Raw genomic sequence first — 19,147 nt, 5'->3', positions numbered from 1 at the left:
AGCCTTTTCTTTAATGAAAGGGGATGAATACATATGAGCACAACTGTATATGTTGCAATACTGTTTGCAATAAAGTTGTGTTTATAAAAAAGGGGGGATTTTAAAGTGTAAACAGTCAGCTGTGACCTCTTTTATATACAGTCTGGAGCTGTGGCTCAGTATGTTAACAGGTGGCTGAACCTTTGGAGGAAGAACAAGTTTTCCAGCAACCAAGGAAGTCAGTGGATGAATTCCTGCTTAGACAAGACACTGAACTCCATATTAGCTCATGTTGTGTGTGTGATTCCCCCAGTTCCAACTGATTCACATTCATGCTGCATTCCTACGTATATCTATCTGTCACATTCGTTCACAGATCTGATGAACACATCAGTGTCCTGTCAGGAATCGATCCTGCAACCTTGTAGATGGTAGGCCCTTGTTGTCTCCACCTCACGTCACATTTACAGGTATTTATGCCGGCCTGTTTCATTTATTTGTGAATGGGAAAAAGCAGTTTAGGGAGGGGCTCGCCGTTGCAGCTAGATAGAGGAACTGATCTGTGAAATGGCTTTTTGGCATTTGCCACCTGCTTCAGCCACATGCACACAGACGAGCAGCGTAGTGCAAGGTCATGCCTCTCATCAACTAGTTCAAAGTTAATTTCATTTCGTTAGAAGTGAGAATGAAAGGCTGAACCTGAGAAACATGTTGCTGGGAAGTCATACGTCAGTGTGATCTGCATCGTTTGGGGCCGCCGGCAGGAGGTCGGCCCTTTTCTGGAATGGCAAGGACTTGCTTGCTCCATACTCCACCGAAAGTAAGAACTGAGTTCTTGTTCTCGAGGCTTCAAGAACAAGGAAAAAACTTCTTTTTTGTCAGGTCCATACATCCTCCACGAGAAGCCTGTCTACAGCGGGGAGGGATCACTGCGGCAGGCGATATCTGCTTTTATGTGCAATGTTGTATGTTGTTACCTCCACCAGGGAGGTTATGTTTTTCTCAGCGTCTTTGTGCTCAAGATAACTTAAAAGGTTACGGACGGATTTTAATAAAAATTACAAGAGTTGTTGGAAATGTAAAAATGAAGAACTGATTAAATTCTGGTGGTGATCCGGATCACCGTTTGGATCCAGGAATGTTTTAAAAGGATTCTTTAACATTGTGCTTGGCGGAGGTTTCCGCTCTCCGAGTGCTTTTCTAGGTTTGTATTTAACGAGCAACTTCGTCCGCGGCAGGGCGGGTCGTGCACGCGGCTGGGTCCGAGTGTTTTAATGCCACATGTAAAAATGTTGGTACTTTCTCACCACCTCGATCAGCTGTTTTATTAAAACAATCCGTTTTACCTGCAACAGCAAACACACGGAAGCAGCAACTCCACTTCATGCTTTCTCTGTGTTAACCACGCCCACCTCCAATGTCCGACCAATCACACGATACTTCTCGCAGCCCCACAAGAAAAAAGTTCTGCCGGCCCGATGTGTCGAGAACTGTCTTGAAACGCGAGAACAAAATGACGTCATTTTTTTCTAGGGGCCTCGAGAACAAGAAAAAAGTTCTGGCTTCTCGCGGAGGCTGGAATGAGCTTAAAACTGGTTGGTTGCATCAACTCCACATGTCTTAAAGTTAGAAGTCGGTGAGGCTGACATTATGACTTGCTTTTTAAGAGCAGGCGAACATTATTTGGATCTAAATGTTTCATGTTTTTAGCTGAACTTGGCACTGAACTGTGGAGGATGTGTTTAAGAACTGGGCAGTGAGGTCTGACTTTGACATGGTGTAAACCGTGTTCACTCAGCCTTCAGACCTCCCAGATACCAGTCTGACAGGATCTAATGGAAACAGTGGGAAATAAGTCCAGTCCATAAAGACCATCCTCTACACCAGTGTTTTTCAAGCTTTTTTGAGCCAAGGCACACTTTTTTCACTGAAAAATCACGACACACACCACAAACCTAAATGTTTATGTTAAAAAAAAAAAAAAAAAAATCCATATTATTATAAAATCCATCTTGTCAAAGTCTCTTGAATAGAAATCATATAAACATGAGAAAAAGGGATTTTATTATCTTTCACTGGGGCCTGTTTGGATGAACACAGAGATGCTTTTGAGACTAGTGAGGAGAAATTGGGTAATTTCTCGTGGCACACCTGATAGTCTCTCGGCACAGTGGTTGGAAAAACAACAAGAATGTTGAACGTCCTGATACTTTCACATCCTCTTGTCAGTGTCATGACGCTCTGCAAGCTGCCTGGCAGGCACCATTTTTATTTTGTTTGTTTGCTCTTTGTTATTAAGCTGTTTTGTGAATTATCCTGGTGACTCTAAGTGTTCAAACATCTTTAGAGGTTGCGTACAGAGTTTGCCCTAAACTACCAGATCTACATCCCCCGTTTAAATGTTATTGACAGCCGCGTGAGTATTAATTGGTTAATCTAATTCTCCAAAGAACAAATAATTAAAATGTCAGTTTTGCTTTACTGAATTACGTCCTTCATGTCTGCTCCCAGGGGAGAAAAATGGTTTGAAATCTCCACAGGACCTATTTAAAAGATACTACAGATTATTTTACAGTACAAAGTTGCTGTATTTGAGATCTACACCTACAATCTGTTGTAGTTGTGCCTCTGTTCTGTAGCTTCATGCTTGTAAAGAAGATCCCCCTGTATGTTTGTTCCCGACTCCCAGCCAAGATAAAGGTGTTCGTCTGTCTGAGAACAAACCCAGCTGGAGAACCGAGCGAGTAGAGCCAGCCTTATCTTTCACTGTCTTGCTCCTATTATACCCAAGGCCAGACACTGATAGAAAGCTTGCTAGCTCTTCAGGCAGTGGAGTACTTTTCCATTACATGCTGCTGAAGGAGGGTCTCTGTGCCAGCAGCCAATCTAGCAGAAAGAGGCAAGAAACATGTTGGCTAAGACATTAAAGAGAGACAGGTCAATAGCAATTTAGCGAGCTCTTTAATCATTTTCAGTCTTACTTTAAATAAAAGGGAAAAGCGCATGAGGACGGAGACAGATAGTCGGGCCACGTATAAAGGAAACTGAGCTTTCAGAGGCAAATGGATGACGATGATGTACGACACGGCTCGGCTTATGTCACCACTTTCACTTATCCTTCAGTGCTTTGTTGTCTGGCTGGCTATAAGACTGACCTTTTACAAGCATTCACAGTGGACAGGCAGGGGAACAGCTTGTTATTAAAGGTACAGTGTGTAACATCTTTTCATTAGAAAAAAATCAAGTACTGCTGTCAAAAGTGTGTATTGGCAAAAATCTGGCGATGTGATATGTATTACAATACGGGCTAACAATACGATATATTGCGATATATTAGGATATTATAGGCAAGACAATATATAGTAATTTTTTTTCTAGTTAGTGTATAAGAACAGAGGATTTACATTTCACTGCAGAATAAATAAAAACACTGATCTTTATGTACAAGATGAGTAAAGAAATGAAAATCTGCCTCATCGGTATGGGTTGTTGGATAGCGTCGATACAAGGCTTTTGAATATCAATATAATATTGTCTCACCAAATATCGCAATATTTCAATATTTTCTTACACCAATAATGTATTTCACAAAAGTTTATTCACAATCACATCCACATGAAAGCTTTTGTGTAAATACATAAATGGTGGTGCACCCAACAGCAGGCTCCCATGTTGCATCACCATCTTTGAATATTGTAGGCCAGGGGTGTCAAATTCCAGTCCTGGAGGGCCGGTATCCAGCAGGTTTTTAGTTGTTTCCCTCTACCAACACAGCTGATTCAAATCAAATAGATCCAGCAGCTTCTTGTCAACCAATTTTTGAGTTTCAGTAAGGTGGGTCGGAGCGTGGAGACAACAAAAATCTGCAGGATATCGGCTCTCCAGGACTGGAGCTTGACACCTCTGTTGTAGGCGAAGGAGGACAAACTTGTTCGCCTTACGTGTTTTAGCAGTGTATCCCTGTGTGTATCATGGAGGGAGGGGGGAGGAGGACAGAGGAGGAAAAAGAAGCAAAGACATCATCCTCGATGTCCTCCCTCTAGTCACACGATGAGGTATTAACAGTAGGTTGGTACCAAATACTTGGAGGGTATTATGGTAACTTATCAGCATCAATAAGGCAACAGAATTACGTATAGTTCTGCACCCCATCACCTTGATGGGACACGCAAACTAGTGTCAGATGTTGACATTTTCTGATTTGTGACTCCGTGCTTTGGTAGAGGTAATAACATGCTAAAACGGCGAGGCTCCAGGGACACTACGTGATGTTTGCGTTCAGTTTTTGAACCATTGATGGGAGTAATTCTCACACACTGGAGCTGTAAGTCACACTGAACCCCAGAAAAACTAATTATAAGATTAAAAAAAAAAACAATTAATATGTTCTGCTCTAATATTATTTGAGTCAAAGACGAGGGAGGTGGTTGTATTTCAGTGTAATTACCAGCGTTTGGTTTCTGTTAGTGCATTTGTTCAGGTTCATGTTGAGCAGAACGGTGGATTAATAGACTATGGGCTGGGGAGGAAGATGTTCATAAATTTTAGAACAAAGAAGAATACAAAACTGAACCATTTATTAAAGACAGTTTCCCCGTGTTGCTCATCAGATGAGCAAATAACCTTCTGTTTCTTGTTTCCTTTATTGACTATTATGACTTTATGATAAATTTTCACATTGAAATTAGGAGTGCAACCCCACGTACACATTTGTTATCTTAATGTTTCTTTAATGTCAGGTGAGCAATTAAAAAGAAATATGAACAAATAACATATTAAGTTTACAATCGGCTGGGCAACAAAATGCAATTCTTTATCTGAGACCAGTTAAAATAACGATTTGTGCCTCCATGAAGTAATCTAATACCATCATGTAGGTGAAATGGTTGTTCAGGTCATGGCAACAGTCTCACCATGAATACATGTTAGAAGCTGACAGCAAATAAAAATTCACACACACGATACAGTAGTGGATATTTGGATGTTTGTGTGTATTAGTTTGTATGATTTATATAAATGTTCTCCTTACCAGATATGAATATATTGACATTCAGGTTATGGGTTTATACTGAACATTCTTGTCTTCTTGTCTTTAGGATGAAAATTGTTGATTTATTCTTAATAAAAAAGATGATTTTTTTTTAACCCTGTAAAGCCACAATGTGACATATTTGACACATTTTGCATCAGTTTCTGGTAAAAAATCTCTGCTTAAAATTCTTTTGAACACAATCTGATACTGTTCTTCTGCTTCCAGATGGGTTCCAGGAAGCAGAAGATTGTAGATTAAATGATAAACATCCCAACAGGACATTATTTTATTTTTAAAATTTTGTTAAAAGGCCGAATACAAATATGGACTTTTGTCACCATTCCTTAATGGGTCACAGCCTAAAGGGTTATGGGTCATTTGAAGTCTTAAGTACTGGGATGCATGTAGGTGGAGGTGTGTCCTGACAGCATAAAGGTTGCTGGTTTGAGTCTCGACTCGGGGTAAGACGTTCCAACAGGGCCTTTCTGTGTGGAGTTGTCATGTCCTCCTTGTGCATGTGTGGGTTTTCTCCAAGTCCTCCACTGTCAAAAAGGTTAATTGTTCACTCTAAATTGGGAATTGTTCTTTGTCTCCCTGCGTTGAACTGGTGACCTGTTCAGGGTGTACCTGTTTCTTGTCTGGTCGCTGCTGGGATTGGCTCCTTTTCGAACAGCGTGGCAGTAGTTTAGACTTGAACATGCAGTAAGGTTTAAGTTGCATAAGCCACATGTGTTAACTGCTGATGCACAGGGTCTGTTTTTATTTTACGGTTTTGAAGCTGACAGTAGTTGATCTGTATGCAAGATGCCCAACACACTGTTAAGTTCAGGGCGTGTGTTTTATCTTATCTGCGAGCTGCAGTTGCCTGTGTGTGTGTTTGCAGAGATGTTAATGTGTGACTGCAGAAACAAAACAATTACATAGCCTCCAGTTTCATGTTTCAGGCTCCAAAACAGCATCAATCCTTTGCTGTCTTGTGAAACTTGATGAAGCGTCTTGTCGTGCTGCATAAATATTTAGAAATCTTTATGTATATAAAAAAAAAACTAAATTCTCCAGCTGGCTTTATTTGAATTATGATTAAATAGATTTTGTAGTGCCAAATGCAGTATTTTTTCATAGATGGTGAACACTCATTATTATTCCCATTTCATAAATCACCATTGACTAAATGTCAACACCATTTCAGCATCAAGAAGCAGTGGCAAGAGAAAGACCACCTAGTGGGTTTCCTTTTTTCATGTATCTGGAAAGAAACAAGTTTGAAACCACTGCTCTAAATATGTCTACTTGTTTACGAGCACCTACTACGTACACTTACCGTCCAGTTTATTGGGTCCACTTGTTCACCTGCTTGTCTACATAAATGTGAAATCAACCAATCACATGGCAGCAACTCAACACATCATGTAGACATGATGAAGAAGACGTGCTGAAGGTCAAACTGAGCATCAGAATGAGGAGGAAAGAAGGTTAAAGTGACTTTGAACGCAGCATGGTTGTTGGTCTGAGTGTTTACTGGGATTTTCACATACAACCATCTCTAGTGTTTCCAGAGAAGGTCTGAAGAAGAGAAAATATCCAGCAGCAGCAGTTGTCTGGACCAGAATGTCTGGTTGGTGTCAGAGGTCAGAGGAGAATGGACAGACTGGTTGGAGATGATGGAAAGACAACAGGAAGATCCAACCAAGATCTGCAGAACATCATCTCTGAACAAACAACACGTCCAGCCTGGAAGCAGATGGTCTCCAGCAGCAGAAGACCACAGCGGGTTCCCTCCTGTCAGTAAGAACAGGAAACTGAGGCTACAATTCACACAGACTCACCAGAACTGGACAATAGAAGATGGAGAAACGTTGCTGGTCTGATGAGTCTCCAGTTCAGCTCCACATTCACATGGTAGGATCAGAATCTGCTGGAAACATCATGACAACATGGATCCATCCTGTGGTCGAATGGTAGATTCTTATTATGACGTGGTGGAACGAGAGAATTTCATCATGATGAGGTGGAACGGGAGATTCTCATCATGATGTGGTGGAACGAGAGAATTTCATCATGATGAGGTGGAACGAGAGATTCTCATCATGATGAGGTGGAACGAGAGATTCTCATCATGATGTGGTGGAACGAGAGATTCTCATCATGATGTGGTGGAATGAGAGATTCTCATCATGATGTGGTGGAACGAGAGATTCTCATCATGATGAGGTGGAACGAGAGATTCTCATCATGATGAGGTGGAACGAGAGATTCTCATCATGATGTGGTGGAACGAGAGATTCTCATCATGATGTGGTGGAATGAGAGATTCTCATCATGATGAGGTGGAACAAGAGATTCTCATCATGATGTGGTGGAACGAGAGATTCTCATCATGATGTGGTGGAACGAGAGAATTTCATCATGATGAGGTGGAACGAGAGATTCTCATCATGATGAGGTGGAACGAGAGATTCTCATCATGATGAGGTGGAACAAGAGATTCTCATCATGATGAGGTGGAACGAGAGATTCTCATCATGATGTGGTGGAACGAGAGATTCTCATCATGATGAGGTGGAACAAGAGATTCTCATCATGATGTGGTGGAACGAGAGATTCTCATCATGATGTGGTGGAACGAGAGATTCTCATCATGATGTGGTGGAACGAGAGATTCTCATCATGATGAGGTGGAACGGGAGATTCTCATCATGATGTGGTGGAACGAGAGATTCTCATCATGATGTGGTGAACCAGATGTACAGCTGATTAATCTGCAGCAAGACCTTTGGAGTGGTTCTGAGGTTCCTTGCCTGTTGCACTTAGCGGTTAATCAGAACAATTTTTTTTTCACTTAACAGATCAGATGGTCTGAACAATAGAAGTTAACAAGAACAGAGAGATGCTCATGTGCTTTTATGGTCATTCAATCACAAAAACATCTTGGTTGGGTGAGGCAAGGGTCGAATCTGAGTCTGTTTGCTCGGAAAGTCCACTTAGTTTTAGGAGCTGTGAATGCACAAAACAAATTCTGTTTCGGACCAAAGAAGCCAACTTGGTCCGCCTACAAATGCAGATCTCGGCCCGTTTCAAGCGGACCAAATACAGGAACCGGACTACAAAAAAGTCGCTTCCTGCATTTGACGTAGCTTTGCATTATGGGTTAACTACATAGCGATGGCGTTATGGGTCCTCTGCCTCGTCTGTTGTTCATACTGCATCCATTGCTGCAGTGTATTTCTGCAGTATACTTGCATAAGACACAATAAAAAATTCAACACAGCAATAGTTTTAGGCTCTGTTTAACTCGCAACAGAGTTTTCTTCTTCATTCCGGTCTTGTCCTTACTTTTGCTAAATACCAGTGCAGCACCACTTTAAGTGGGAATGGGGATATATTATTGTAATGGTTTGGTGCGTTTGATCAAAGTGCAACGTGAACGCGATCTAAATGGATACAACCCCTTACAACTGAGCAGATTCCCCAATCGGACCAAGTCTAGCAGACTATTCTGATGTGAATGGACCCTTAATATACCCTTTAGACAGTATGTACAGGCTAAGATGTCCTGATGTAGTGACTGAATGTGACAGATTGGGAGGACAGGGGTTAAAAGATGATTGTATGAAGAATGTTGATGTTTTTAGATTATCTATATCATGAGAAAATCCTGGAGTGTATCCAAACTCTGGATCACGGTATGGTTCCACGAAACAAGGACCCGAGCTCATGCTCAGTGTCGTTAGAAGATCCCGTTTTGTGTAATGCGATTCTTTACATTCCTGCTCTTCTCTCTGTCTCGATCTCTGGGTAACTGGTAGATCAATGTGCTGACAGGTCGCTGGACATCTTTTACATTCACAACTTCGACTTTTCACCTGCGCATGCAACCAGACACTTTTTACAAACACGCTCTCTGTGCCACCATTTGTTTTATACTCAACCTTTTCAAAGAACAAACATAAGCTTATTACGACTAACGAGAGACAAAAACAGTACGGGAAACACTTTCCCATTAAGAGTTGAAATGACTGGAAACATCGGATGCTGACTAACTCATCAAACTCTTTCAATCCTAGCCCACAAATTGTCTAATTTATCCTCACCACAGAGGACTCACCAGAGAAGAATTTGAGTGCAATAATGGCGCTTTTGTCTGGAGGCTCACTGCAAGCAGTGAAAGTGAGAAAAGCAAAGGGAAGGCTGGGAACCAGTAGGTAACTGAGCTCAGCTTACACACTTCTTGTTCCCACAAAGTTTTGACTGCTGTCCTACGTTACACTCTTTTTGCTCCACAAATCCAGAGGGGGAGAAGTGCTGTTATTCTTAACTTCAAATCTCAGCCACTTTCTATTATCCAACACCTTCTTTTTGTAATCACAGGACGAACATGAGTTGGCTGGGTAAACACAAGCGGAGAGCTCCCTCCTGAGTCCTGCATGCAAAAAATCTTTCCCAAGAGCCAACAACTGGGAGGTGCAACACCTGGGAAGCAGAGGATTCCCATCAGCATTCGGTTCGTGTTTCCTTTGACAGTTATTGTTTATAGATTCCTTCAGGAATCCATTTTAGTGGAATATTCAGACTTTAGTTGTTAGTTGTACTTGATTTTCTCTAACAAAATGGATAGGAAAACTATATACCCTTTAGCAATGAAATTATTACAAAGGACACTTTGAAATAATAACCGTAAAACTCTGCTAGATGGCCAGCATCCCCAAGAGCAGTTGCTTATATTATCAGCAGATTTTTAGGAACGGTAGTGTGTAACTCTGATAACTGGGTGATCTACAGAAGTTTTCTAGGCATTGATATCTCATACAGGAAGTTCATAATCCAAACACATTTAGTGACAGTGTTTATGTAGAGATTATATGGTAAATCCACAATGATCCATTGTTGCACCATTATTTATCACATTTTTATTGTTACAAATGAGAAACTTCTATTTTGACCAAGTAAATTATGATAACAGTGTCCCTGCTGCAACACACCTGATTCAATTCAAGGTGTAATTAGCGGACGTGCAGAGCTTGTCTGAGTCTGAGTCAGGCATGTTCCAGCTGGGACACTTGGTAAACCTGCAGGACACCAGCCCGTGAGGACCAAGATTGGGTATCCTTGCCATATATGTTTCCTCCTTAACCCTGGATTGGGACACAGCGTCTGTACGTGAGAACTTCACATCGTCAGAGATCAGTTCTCTATGGACTCCATGTAGAGGGCCACGAAGGCCAGGCTATACTAACATTGCATGTGATGGAGTGAAGTTTGAATCAATATGTATCTATGTCTTAAAAATGAGAGATGAACATACCTTTACTGTTTCATTCTTGTTTTGGTAAATGGTAAATGGACTTGTACTTCTATAGCGCTTTTCTAGTCATACAGACCACTCAAAGCGCTTTACACTACTTGTCACATTCACCCATTCACACACACACTCACTCAACACACTCATACCCCGATAGGCACATCGGGGGGCAGTTTGGGGTTCAGTGTCTTGCCCTAGGACACTTCGGCATTTCAGGGGAAGCCTGGAATTGATCCCCCAACTTACCAGTTGAAGGACAACTGCTTTTCCCACCTCACCAGATCTTAGTCTGGACTGCATCTGATGACATTTTACCTCATTAAAGAGATGAGACACCCTCTAGGCATACTTCACTCCTTGAAGAGTTAAACCAGCTGACTCAATAAAAATTTGGGGGGAATGAGTGGGAATTCAGAGCCATCACTCTGTGAATGCTGTAATGCAAGGCTCCTATGGTTTTGATTTAATGTGACCAAAACCAATTAAATTCCCAGAAAAACTCAGAATAATTTAACCAAGCCAAATGGAGGAAAACCATATGTTCTTATGGCATGCAGTTTTACCTGATCATCCAACTGTGGCTGTTGTGGTCTAAAGTTTTCACTTCAACGACTTTCCACAAAAGAAACAATCCCTATTAAAATTCCTGAGAGTGGAGTCTGTGGATTATCTAGACTAGAAAGAATGTTGTTTGTGGAAAAAAAAAAAAGTTCTTGCTGTTTAATTTTTCCAATTTTGCTCTTTTAGAAATTCTGTGAGCAAACCATGCCGTATCCCAGACAGTATTTTGAGGGGATCACAGTGAAATTCATGTGGACAGATGTTTAAATTTACATTTGGTGTTTTAATACCATTAGAAATGAAAATCCAAATCATCAACTGTTTGACCTCTTGGTGCAGCTTCGTAATGACGATTTTGGTTAAACTCTTGTGACGATTCTGCGTTGCATTGCGCCCCTCGTTGTCAGACATGAAACAGAGCAGCTGTTTTTTTCCTGAAGTGAGAGCAGTGAGAGTAAGTGCAGAGGCTCCCTAAAATAAACAGGCTATCTGTGCAGCCCTGGGGCTGGGTCAGGGTCACACTGCATGCTGGTTCTGGCTGCACACATCCCAATAACAACCCCTCTTTTCTTCCCTGACTGGGAACAGAGCATTTAATTCAAGACTATGGGATATGGTTTACTGTAAATACACTCTAACTAGATTGATTCATTTTAATGTATCTGATTAAAACTGAAAATACATAGAATATTACTGGAGATGCTCAGTCATTTGGCTTCTTTGCTTTATAAACAAAAGAACACGCACACATCTTTCATCTGCATAGACCCAAAGCTGACATTTTGCACAGGTCTAATTGTGCATGCCCAATCTGCCTACCCCCACATAGCTCAGTAGATTACCAGAACCAGCCAGTAATCTTCAAGTCAAGGTCTCTACAATCTGCAGCCTCACCCATGTCTCAACTCATAGGTTACACAGTCACTCCCTTTCAAGTTCCTTTTTTCTACTTGCACTGTTTGCCAACAGTGTCATACCAAGTGAAAGGATAAAAAATGCAGGTACTTACACTGACGCAGGACTGTTAAATGCTAAGTGTTTCTTAGTCATGTGTCAGTGTGACCAGACACATATGCATAGATGCAACATACTTTCACGCACTTCACAGTCAGTGCAGTTCTCTCGGCATTCTCCAGGTGTGAACAGGGCCTGATACTGAAAATCCTACCCTTTGAAATGTGCAATTCCAAATAAATAAATAGTTTAATTTACTTAACGGGGGTTCTAATATTGTAGCTTATTTAATGTGTCAGGTATTAAGTAAGTTTTCTTGATCTAATTTGACTTTTTACAAAAACTCTTGCAGAAAAGTGGCAATAATGAGTAATATAGCTACTTTCATCAATAGGAACAGAGAGGGCAACTTTTAGCTCTTAAAAAAACTTGTTGGGCATGGCTTAAAGCAAACGGCTTCCCATGCATGCATGCTTGCACAAGCTTTTTATTACAAGAAGCCATCTCGGTTTTAGCTCAGGCTGCACAGAAGCCTTACCATCTAATGAAGTCAGGCATTAACTACACAAGCTGGCTTCAAATCCTCTGTGGGGAGATTTGCTGTGAGTGAAAAATATTCACATGTTGCTCTCTCTATGGTGTTTGATGAAACTAGGTGTTTGAATAGTTCTTTTAATCAACCATTTTAATTACGTCATTGATTTAAAGTGGTATTCATAATCTAAATACTTACAGCAAGCATTCTGTGAAACATTTAAACTTTTTAATGATGAAAACCATGATCTTTTCCTAAATACAGAATAACAAATACTTTTTAATACCATAATCCTGTTGGGTAATTCTGAATACCTTACTTAGTTTAAAATGTATAAACAGCTGACTTCAATCCACTGACTGCAACATAATGTTATCGTCTAAACTGAGCCTCAGGAAGTGGGTGGACAGCTGTAAACAACTAATGCAAGATTTAAAAGTGAATCTCAGGTCAGATGTGTAGCCCCAGAATGATTCTTGTATGATCTTGGGATTTGTGCACAAATTTCTCCTTGTATGTTTCTCTTTATTGTGTTGGCTGTTTCGATAAGTGAATGTAAATCATATAATACTCGATAAATGAACGCTAGCAAGCTACACAAATAAAGAGCCATGATTATATAAATAAATCACATTCCTATAGCTAGTGCGTGGTAACAAATTCTAGATAGCTAGAGGGGGGAAAAGCAGCAGTTACAAACATGAAATTGGTCCATATGTTAGTAACTACAGCTAACTAGGTTGATTTTTTTTTTTTAAATAAATGCATAAATCACATTCCTGAAGTTTGTCCATTCCAGTTGGAGAACTAATCTCAATTCCATAAATGAAAGTTTGACTAAAAAACATTTAATAAGAATATATCACATCCTAAAGTTGGGCTTAGCAAAACTAGTGCTAGCTAGCGAGACTCATCAACAGAGTATGATTACAGTGATTGCAAGCATACTCCATTCCTAAAGTTGGCCTATGTTAGCAAAACTAATGCTAGCTAACTAGTCTAATCAACTGAGTGTGATTACAGTGATTACCAGCATACTCCATTTCTAAAGTTGGCCTATGTTAGCAAAACTAATGCTAGCTAACTAGTCTAATCAAATGAGTGTGAAAAAGTGATTACAAGCATACTTCATTCCAAAAGTTGGCCTATGTTAGCAAACTAATGCTAGCTAGCAGCTAACTGAGTCGTGTTATGTATTGTGGCATTGGAACAATTATTACATATAAAATGTAGATTTGTGTTGTAGATATAGTTTTACATAGGTATATATCTGAGATAAGCAACCAGGAAACATGCAAAAATGCATTAACTCAAAAACTGCAGTCAAAAGTTAACCTTCTTAAGCACATAACATGGCAAATTTGAGACAACATAACATTCTCGGTTAATCTACAGTGTTCTACATGGACGTTCACTGACAAAGGTTTTCTTAAAGACATGTTGTCAGTGAGCATGTTGTCACTTCCACGTTCAGCAGTGAAAACAAAAGATCCTCATAAATGTTTTACCGTGGCTATAAATTCACATTTCTCTGACATTATCAGTACAACTTGGATTTGATGTTGTAAGCTTGTAATTTTCATTGTTTGGTCACCTAGCTGGAGTCCTGCACAGCTGAACAGGATTTATATTCAGACCAGACAAAGGTTTTCATCAGAATTTAAATCCCTCTGTTCTCCACCACTTTGCTGCCATGAATGTATATTTAGCTCTTAATGATATGATGGCTAACTTCAGATTCCAGAAGTGATTGCAGTAAGGAGACTTTAATAGCTCTGTGGCTTCCCCTATAAACTTTAATTACAGCCAGTGTGAATTCTGTTTTGAAAAGATCATTTTTCATCTAGCTGTAATGAAAATGTGTTAGAGGGCAGAAAAGAATAGAGCGGGACTTTAAACTTTCCCATCTCTTCCACTTCAGGAAGAGGCTTTCCCTCACTGGGACAGTGGGTCTCTGAGGGCAGGCAGCCTCTGCAGGCGTGTGGCTCGCCACCGGCCACTGGTTCAAGGGACAGCTGTGTAACACAGCCAGTGCTTGGCCCTGTGCCCTGAGACAGCAGCTGCTGTAAACAAACAGAGCTGGAAGAAACGAGCCAAGTCCCTCTGCTCTTTTCAAGATGGTGCAATGAGCCCACTGACCTTTAGCCAGCTCACTGATTAAGTCTGAATAGATTTGGAGGGTTGAACTGGTAAAGAAATCAAGAGCTAGTGAAATAAGGATGAGGACAAAGTGGCTGCCAAACACTTTGTCCCTGCAGTGTGTGCTGTGTTTCCACTTATCTTGAATACATTCAATATGTGTTTGGTACTGACTTGTAGTTTAAACTCATTTATGTTGTTAAATGGTTTTGCAAAAGCTTTGCTTATTTATTTATTTATTTATATGTTTATTTCTCTGCCAAGACAAGAGCTAAGGAATGCTTGAGGGGTTGTTGTACATTATTCACAAATATTGCAAAAGCATACTTTTTTACTTGTTAAATCTGGTCCAGAATAGCTAAGATATTGTGTGTTTTTTCCTGTTTAAGCATCTGCAGCTTTGATGTTATACTGAAAATAAAGCATCACTGTTCAAGTTTGGCTTGTTTTTTAAATTTAGGATTTATGAAGGAAACCTCCACCGTCGTGAGTGTACATGTTCACATGCTTATGTACTGTTCTTGTTACCGCAGAATTCCACGAGGGGCGCATCAGAAAACTCAGAGTGAATAAAATTACCAAACTTGTAGGGTGTAAACAAAACAATGAACATGACAAGAGATAAATACTGAGCCCAACATGACTAAGGTTATCTACTACTCTGAGCCTCAGCCCACACCAGTTATCACGCTAAAAATCTGGCCATTACCCAAATTATCACATAATTCAAGTGGCCATGGAGACAGCATGACAGCTGATGTCCTTCAGATTACTACCATTATCTTATTATAAGAAATAGCATGAACAGACATATTTTGTTACATTACTCTAATGTGTTCATGTATGTAGACTTTAGTTCATTCATTCATTCATTTTCTTCATCCCTTTGTCCATCTACGGGTTGGGTGGAAGCTGGAGCCTATCCATCATTGGGCAAGGGGCAGGGTACATCCAGGACAAGTCGCCAGTCCGTCACCGGTATGTAGACTTGTAAATCTGATTTATTTTTGGTTTTCCCTGTGCACATGTCTAAAAAATATGAGTCATTTCTGTCTTTTTTACATCTTCCTTGAAACACGACACATCACAACAAAACCAGAACTCAAAATAAATCCAGGATGGTGTGAAGCAGCAGGGAAATTAAATGACCTGAAGTGACATTACATATGTACATATGTACTCAGATAACATAATTCTGATAACGGAATGGAAAATGATGACAAGAGTTTTATGAATGTTTGTTTTAAGACGTACAAATAGTATACTGTGGGGATAAGCGATGCCAAGGTTTATCATGTTGATGCAACATTAGTTTATAGTATTTTTTTATATACCCTCCTACGATTTTTTTTCCATAAAGAAAAATTATACATGCAGTTGTATAAAGTATTAATGAAAGGCATGAACAGAAATACATGAAAGAAATACTTGGACAATGATAATATATCAAATTAAATTAAATTCAAATAAGAAGAAACTGTTGTGGTTCCTGCTCTGACCTGTGCTGCAGTGGGTGTGCCTGTTTCCCTGGCAATCAAGTCCACACCAGGTTCTCATCGGGTAATCAGCAGCAGCAGCAAGATAAAAGGCCAGCTCAGTTCACCAGTCATCGCCTGATTGTTGTTTCATCTGTGGTAACAGCTCTCGGCCATTGCAGCTTTTCTGCTTAAGAATTTAAACTGCTTGTTTCACAACTGTCTGTTCTGTCACCAGTGCATGATTCTTGCCTGCCTGCCCGCCCGCCAACCTGCCTGCCTGGCCACCTACCATTCTGCCCAGGAGAACAATAAACCTGTCCTAGTATCCACATCCAATCTGCACTTGGGTCCTTGTTTGTCCTACACTACATCAGAAACTTAAAATAAAGAATTAGAATATAAACAAATATTAAATTACTTGGGTTAAAGTGAAAGAATATAGTGATCAACAACTTGCATTAGATCAGTATAATAAAGCACCATCATCAATGTGTCATCTGATGTAAAAGAGACAGAACACACCTTGGCCGAGTTTTTTTCCCCAGGTCATTTTTTTTGTTTAAAACTCTAAGAATGGAAAACAATTTTGCATTAGTTCTGTGGTATCACAATATCTTATAAAAAACAGTAGCAAATCTGTTAGAGGAGCCGCTACTGAAGACTATTAATATGCTTGTTTCTCATTTCTTTTAAAGTTTATTTTTACCTTAGATGTTAAACGGGTTCCTATGCTGCCCCCTACTGTCCATCCATCTTCTGCCGCTATTCAGGGTCGGGTCGCGGGAGCAGCAGCCCAAATAGCGAAGCCCAGACTTCCCTCTCCCCAGCCACATTTGCCAACTCTGCGGGGGGGATCCCAAGGCGTTCCCAGGCCAGCCAAGAGATATAATCCCTCCAGCCTGTCCTGGGTCTCCCACAGGGTCTCCTCCCGGAGGGACGTGACTGAAACACCCCACCAGGAAGGCATCCAGGAAGCATCCTGACCAGATGTCCAAGCCAGATGACCGGCGCAGAGTCCGCATTACTGCAGACGCTGCACCGATCTGCCTGTCAATTTCATGTCCATCCTTCCCTCACTTGTGAACAAGACCGTGAAATATTTAAATTCCTCCACTTGTTGCAGGACCTCATTCCCGACCCAGAGAAGGCAATCCACTCCATTCCGGCTGAGGACCATGGTCTCAGATTTGGAGGTGCTGATTCTCATCGCAGCCACTTCACACTCGGCTACGAATCACTCAAGCGAGAGCTGCTGATCATGGCCAGATGAAGCCAACAGAACCACATCATCACCAAAAGCAGAGACCCAATCCTGAAGTCACCAAACCAGATTCCCTCAACACCTCGACTGCACCTAGAAAAAGTTATGAACATAATCGGTGATTAAGGGCAGTCTCAGCGGAGTCCAACCCTCATTGGAAACAAATCCAACTTACTGCAGGCAATGTGAACCAAGCTCTGGCACCTGTCGTACAGGGACTGGACAGCTCATACAAGGGGGTCTAGTACCCCATACTCCCAGAGTACCCCCCACAGGAGCCCCCGGGAGACACGGTCAAACGCGTTCTCCAGGTCCATAAAGCACATGTAGATTGGTTGGGAAAACTCCCATGCCCCCTCCAGGCCCTGAAGATGGTACAGTACTGGTCCACTATTTTACGACCAGGAAGAAAACCATACTGTTCCTCCTCAATCTGAGATTTGACTGTCCGATGGATGGACCCTCCTCTCCAGGACCCCTGAATAGACCTTACTGGGGAGACTGAGGAGTGCGATTCCTCTGTAATTGGAAAACACCTTCCAGTCCCCCTTCTTAAAAAGGGAGACCGCCACCCAAGTTTGCCAGTCCAGAGGCACTGTCCCCAATGTCCACGTGGTACTGCAGAGGCATGTCAGCCAGAACAACCCCACGGCATCCAGAGCCTTAAGGAACTCCGGGCAGATCTCATCCACCCCTGGGGCCTTCCCACCAAGGAGCTTCTTAACCACCTCTGCAACTTCAGTCCCAGATATAGGAGAGTCCACCCCTGAGTCCCCCAGCTCTGTTTCCTCACCAGAGGACATATTGGTAGGATTGAGGAGGTCTTCAAAGCATCTCTCCCACCTAACAAGTTGAGATCAGCAGCTCCCCATCTCCACTGTACACAGTATTGACGAAGCACTGCTTCCACCTCCTGAGTCGCTGGATGGTGGACCAGAATCCCCTCAAAGCCATCTGGAAGTAGTTCTCCATGACCTCATCAAACTCCTCCCATGTCCGAGTTTTTACCTTGGCAACAGCCCAAGCCACATCCCGCTTCGCCTTTCGGTGCCTTTCAGCTGCCTCCAGGGTCCCACAAGCCAAGAAGGCCCGATAGGACTTCTTCTTCAGCTTGACGGCATCCCTCACTGCTGGTGTCCACCAACGAGTTCTGGGATTACAAGCAACAGGCACCACCAACCTTATGGTCACAGCTCAGGCCGACTGCCTCAACAATAGAGCCCATTCGGACTCAATGTCCCTCGCCTCACTCGGGACATGGTTGAAGCTCTGCTGAAGGTGGGAGTTGAAGCTCGCTCTGACAGGGGACTCAGCCAGACGTTCCCAGCAGACCCTCACAACATGTTTGGGCATGCCAGATCTGACTAACTTTCTCCTCCACCACCTGAGCCAACTCACCACCAGGTGGTGATCAGTTGACAGCTCCAGTCCGGACAAGGGAACATTTCCACCCATGGTCGTCGTCATCATAGGGGTCTTTGAGACACCCATTTCCCATGAGTGACCCTACCAGGGGCATAAAGCTCCCGACCACATAGCTGCTAGGATCTTCAGGACACAAAAACCCCTCCACCACGATAAGATCGCGGCTCAGGGAGTAGGCTGCCCCCTACTGGTTAATTACATATTACAGCTTGCAAAAAGAATTTCTGAGGACGTGCACAATGTTTGAAACAAATGCAAATTTAACGAGTCAGTTTTTATAAACATGCATAATTAAATCCAATTTGATCTCTGCCTTAAAGACACTCTAAAAACTTTTGAAGAATTTCCTTTCAATGGCTAATTCACCATCCACCTTCATTCTACCTGTACTGTAAGATCTCTCCAGCCAGTAAAACTTGACTTTCATCTTCCCCATGATAGTTAATGTCTTTTTAACTTTGTACCTGTTGTCCCCATAGTACTT

This window comes from Telmatherina bonti (assembly GCF_933228915.1).
Source record: "Telmatherina bonti genome assembly, chromosome: 8".
NCBI classification, from domain to species: domain Eukaryota; kingdom Metazoa; phylum Chordata; class Actinopteri; order Atheriniformes; family Telmatherinidae; genus Telmatherina; species Telmatherina bonti.
This window is presented reverse-complemented; position numbering follows the sequence as displayed.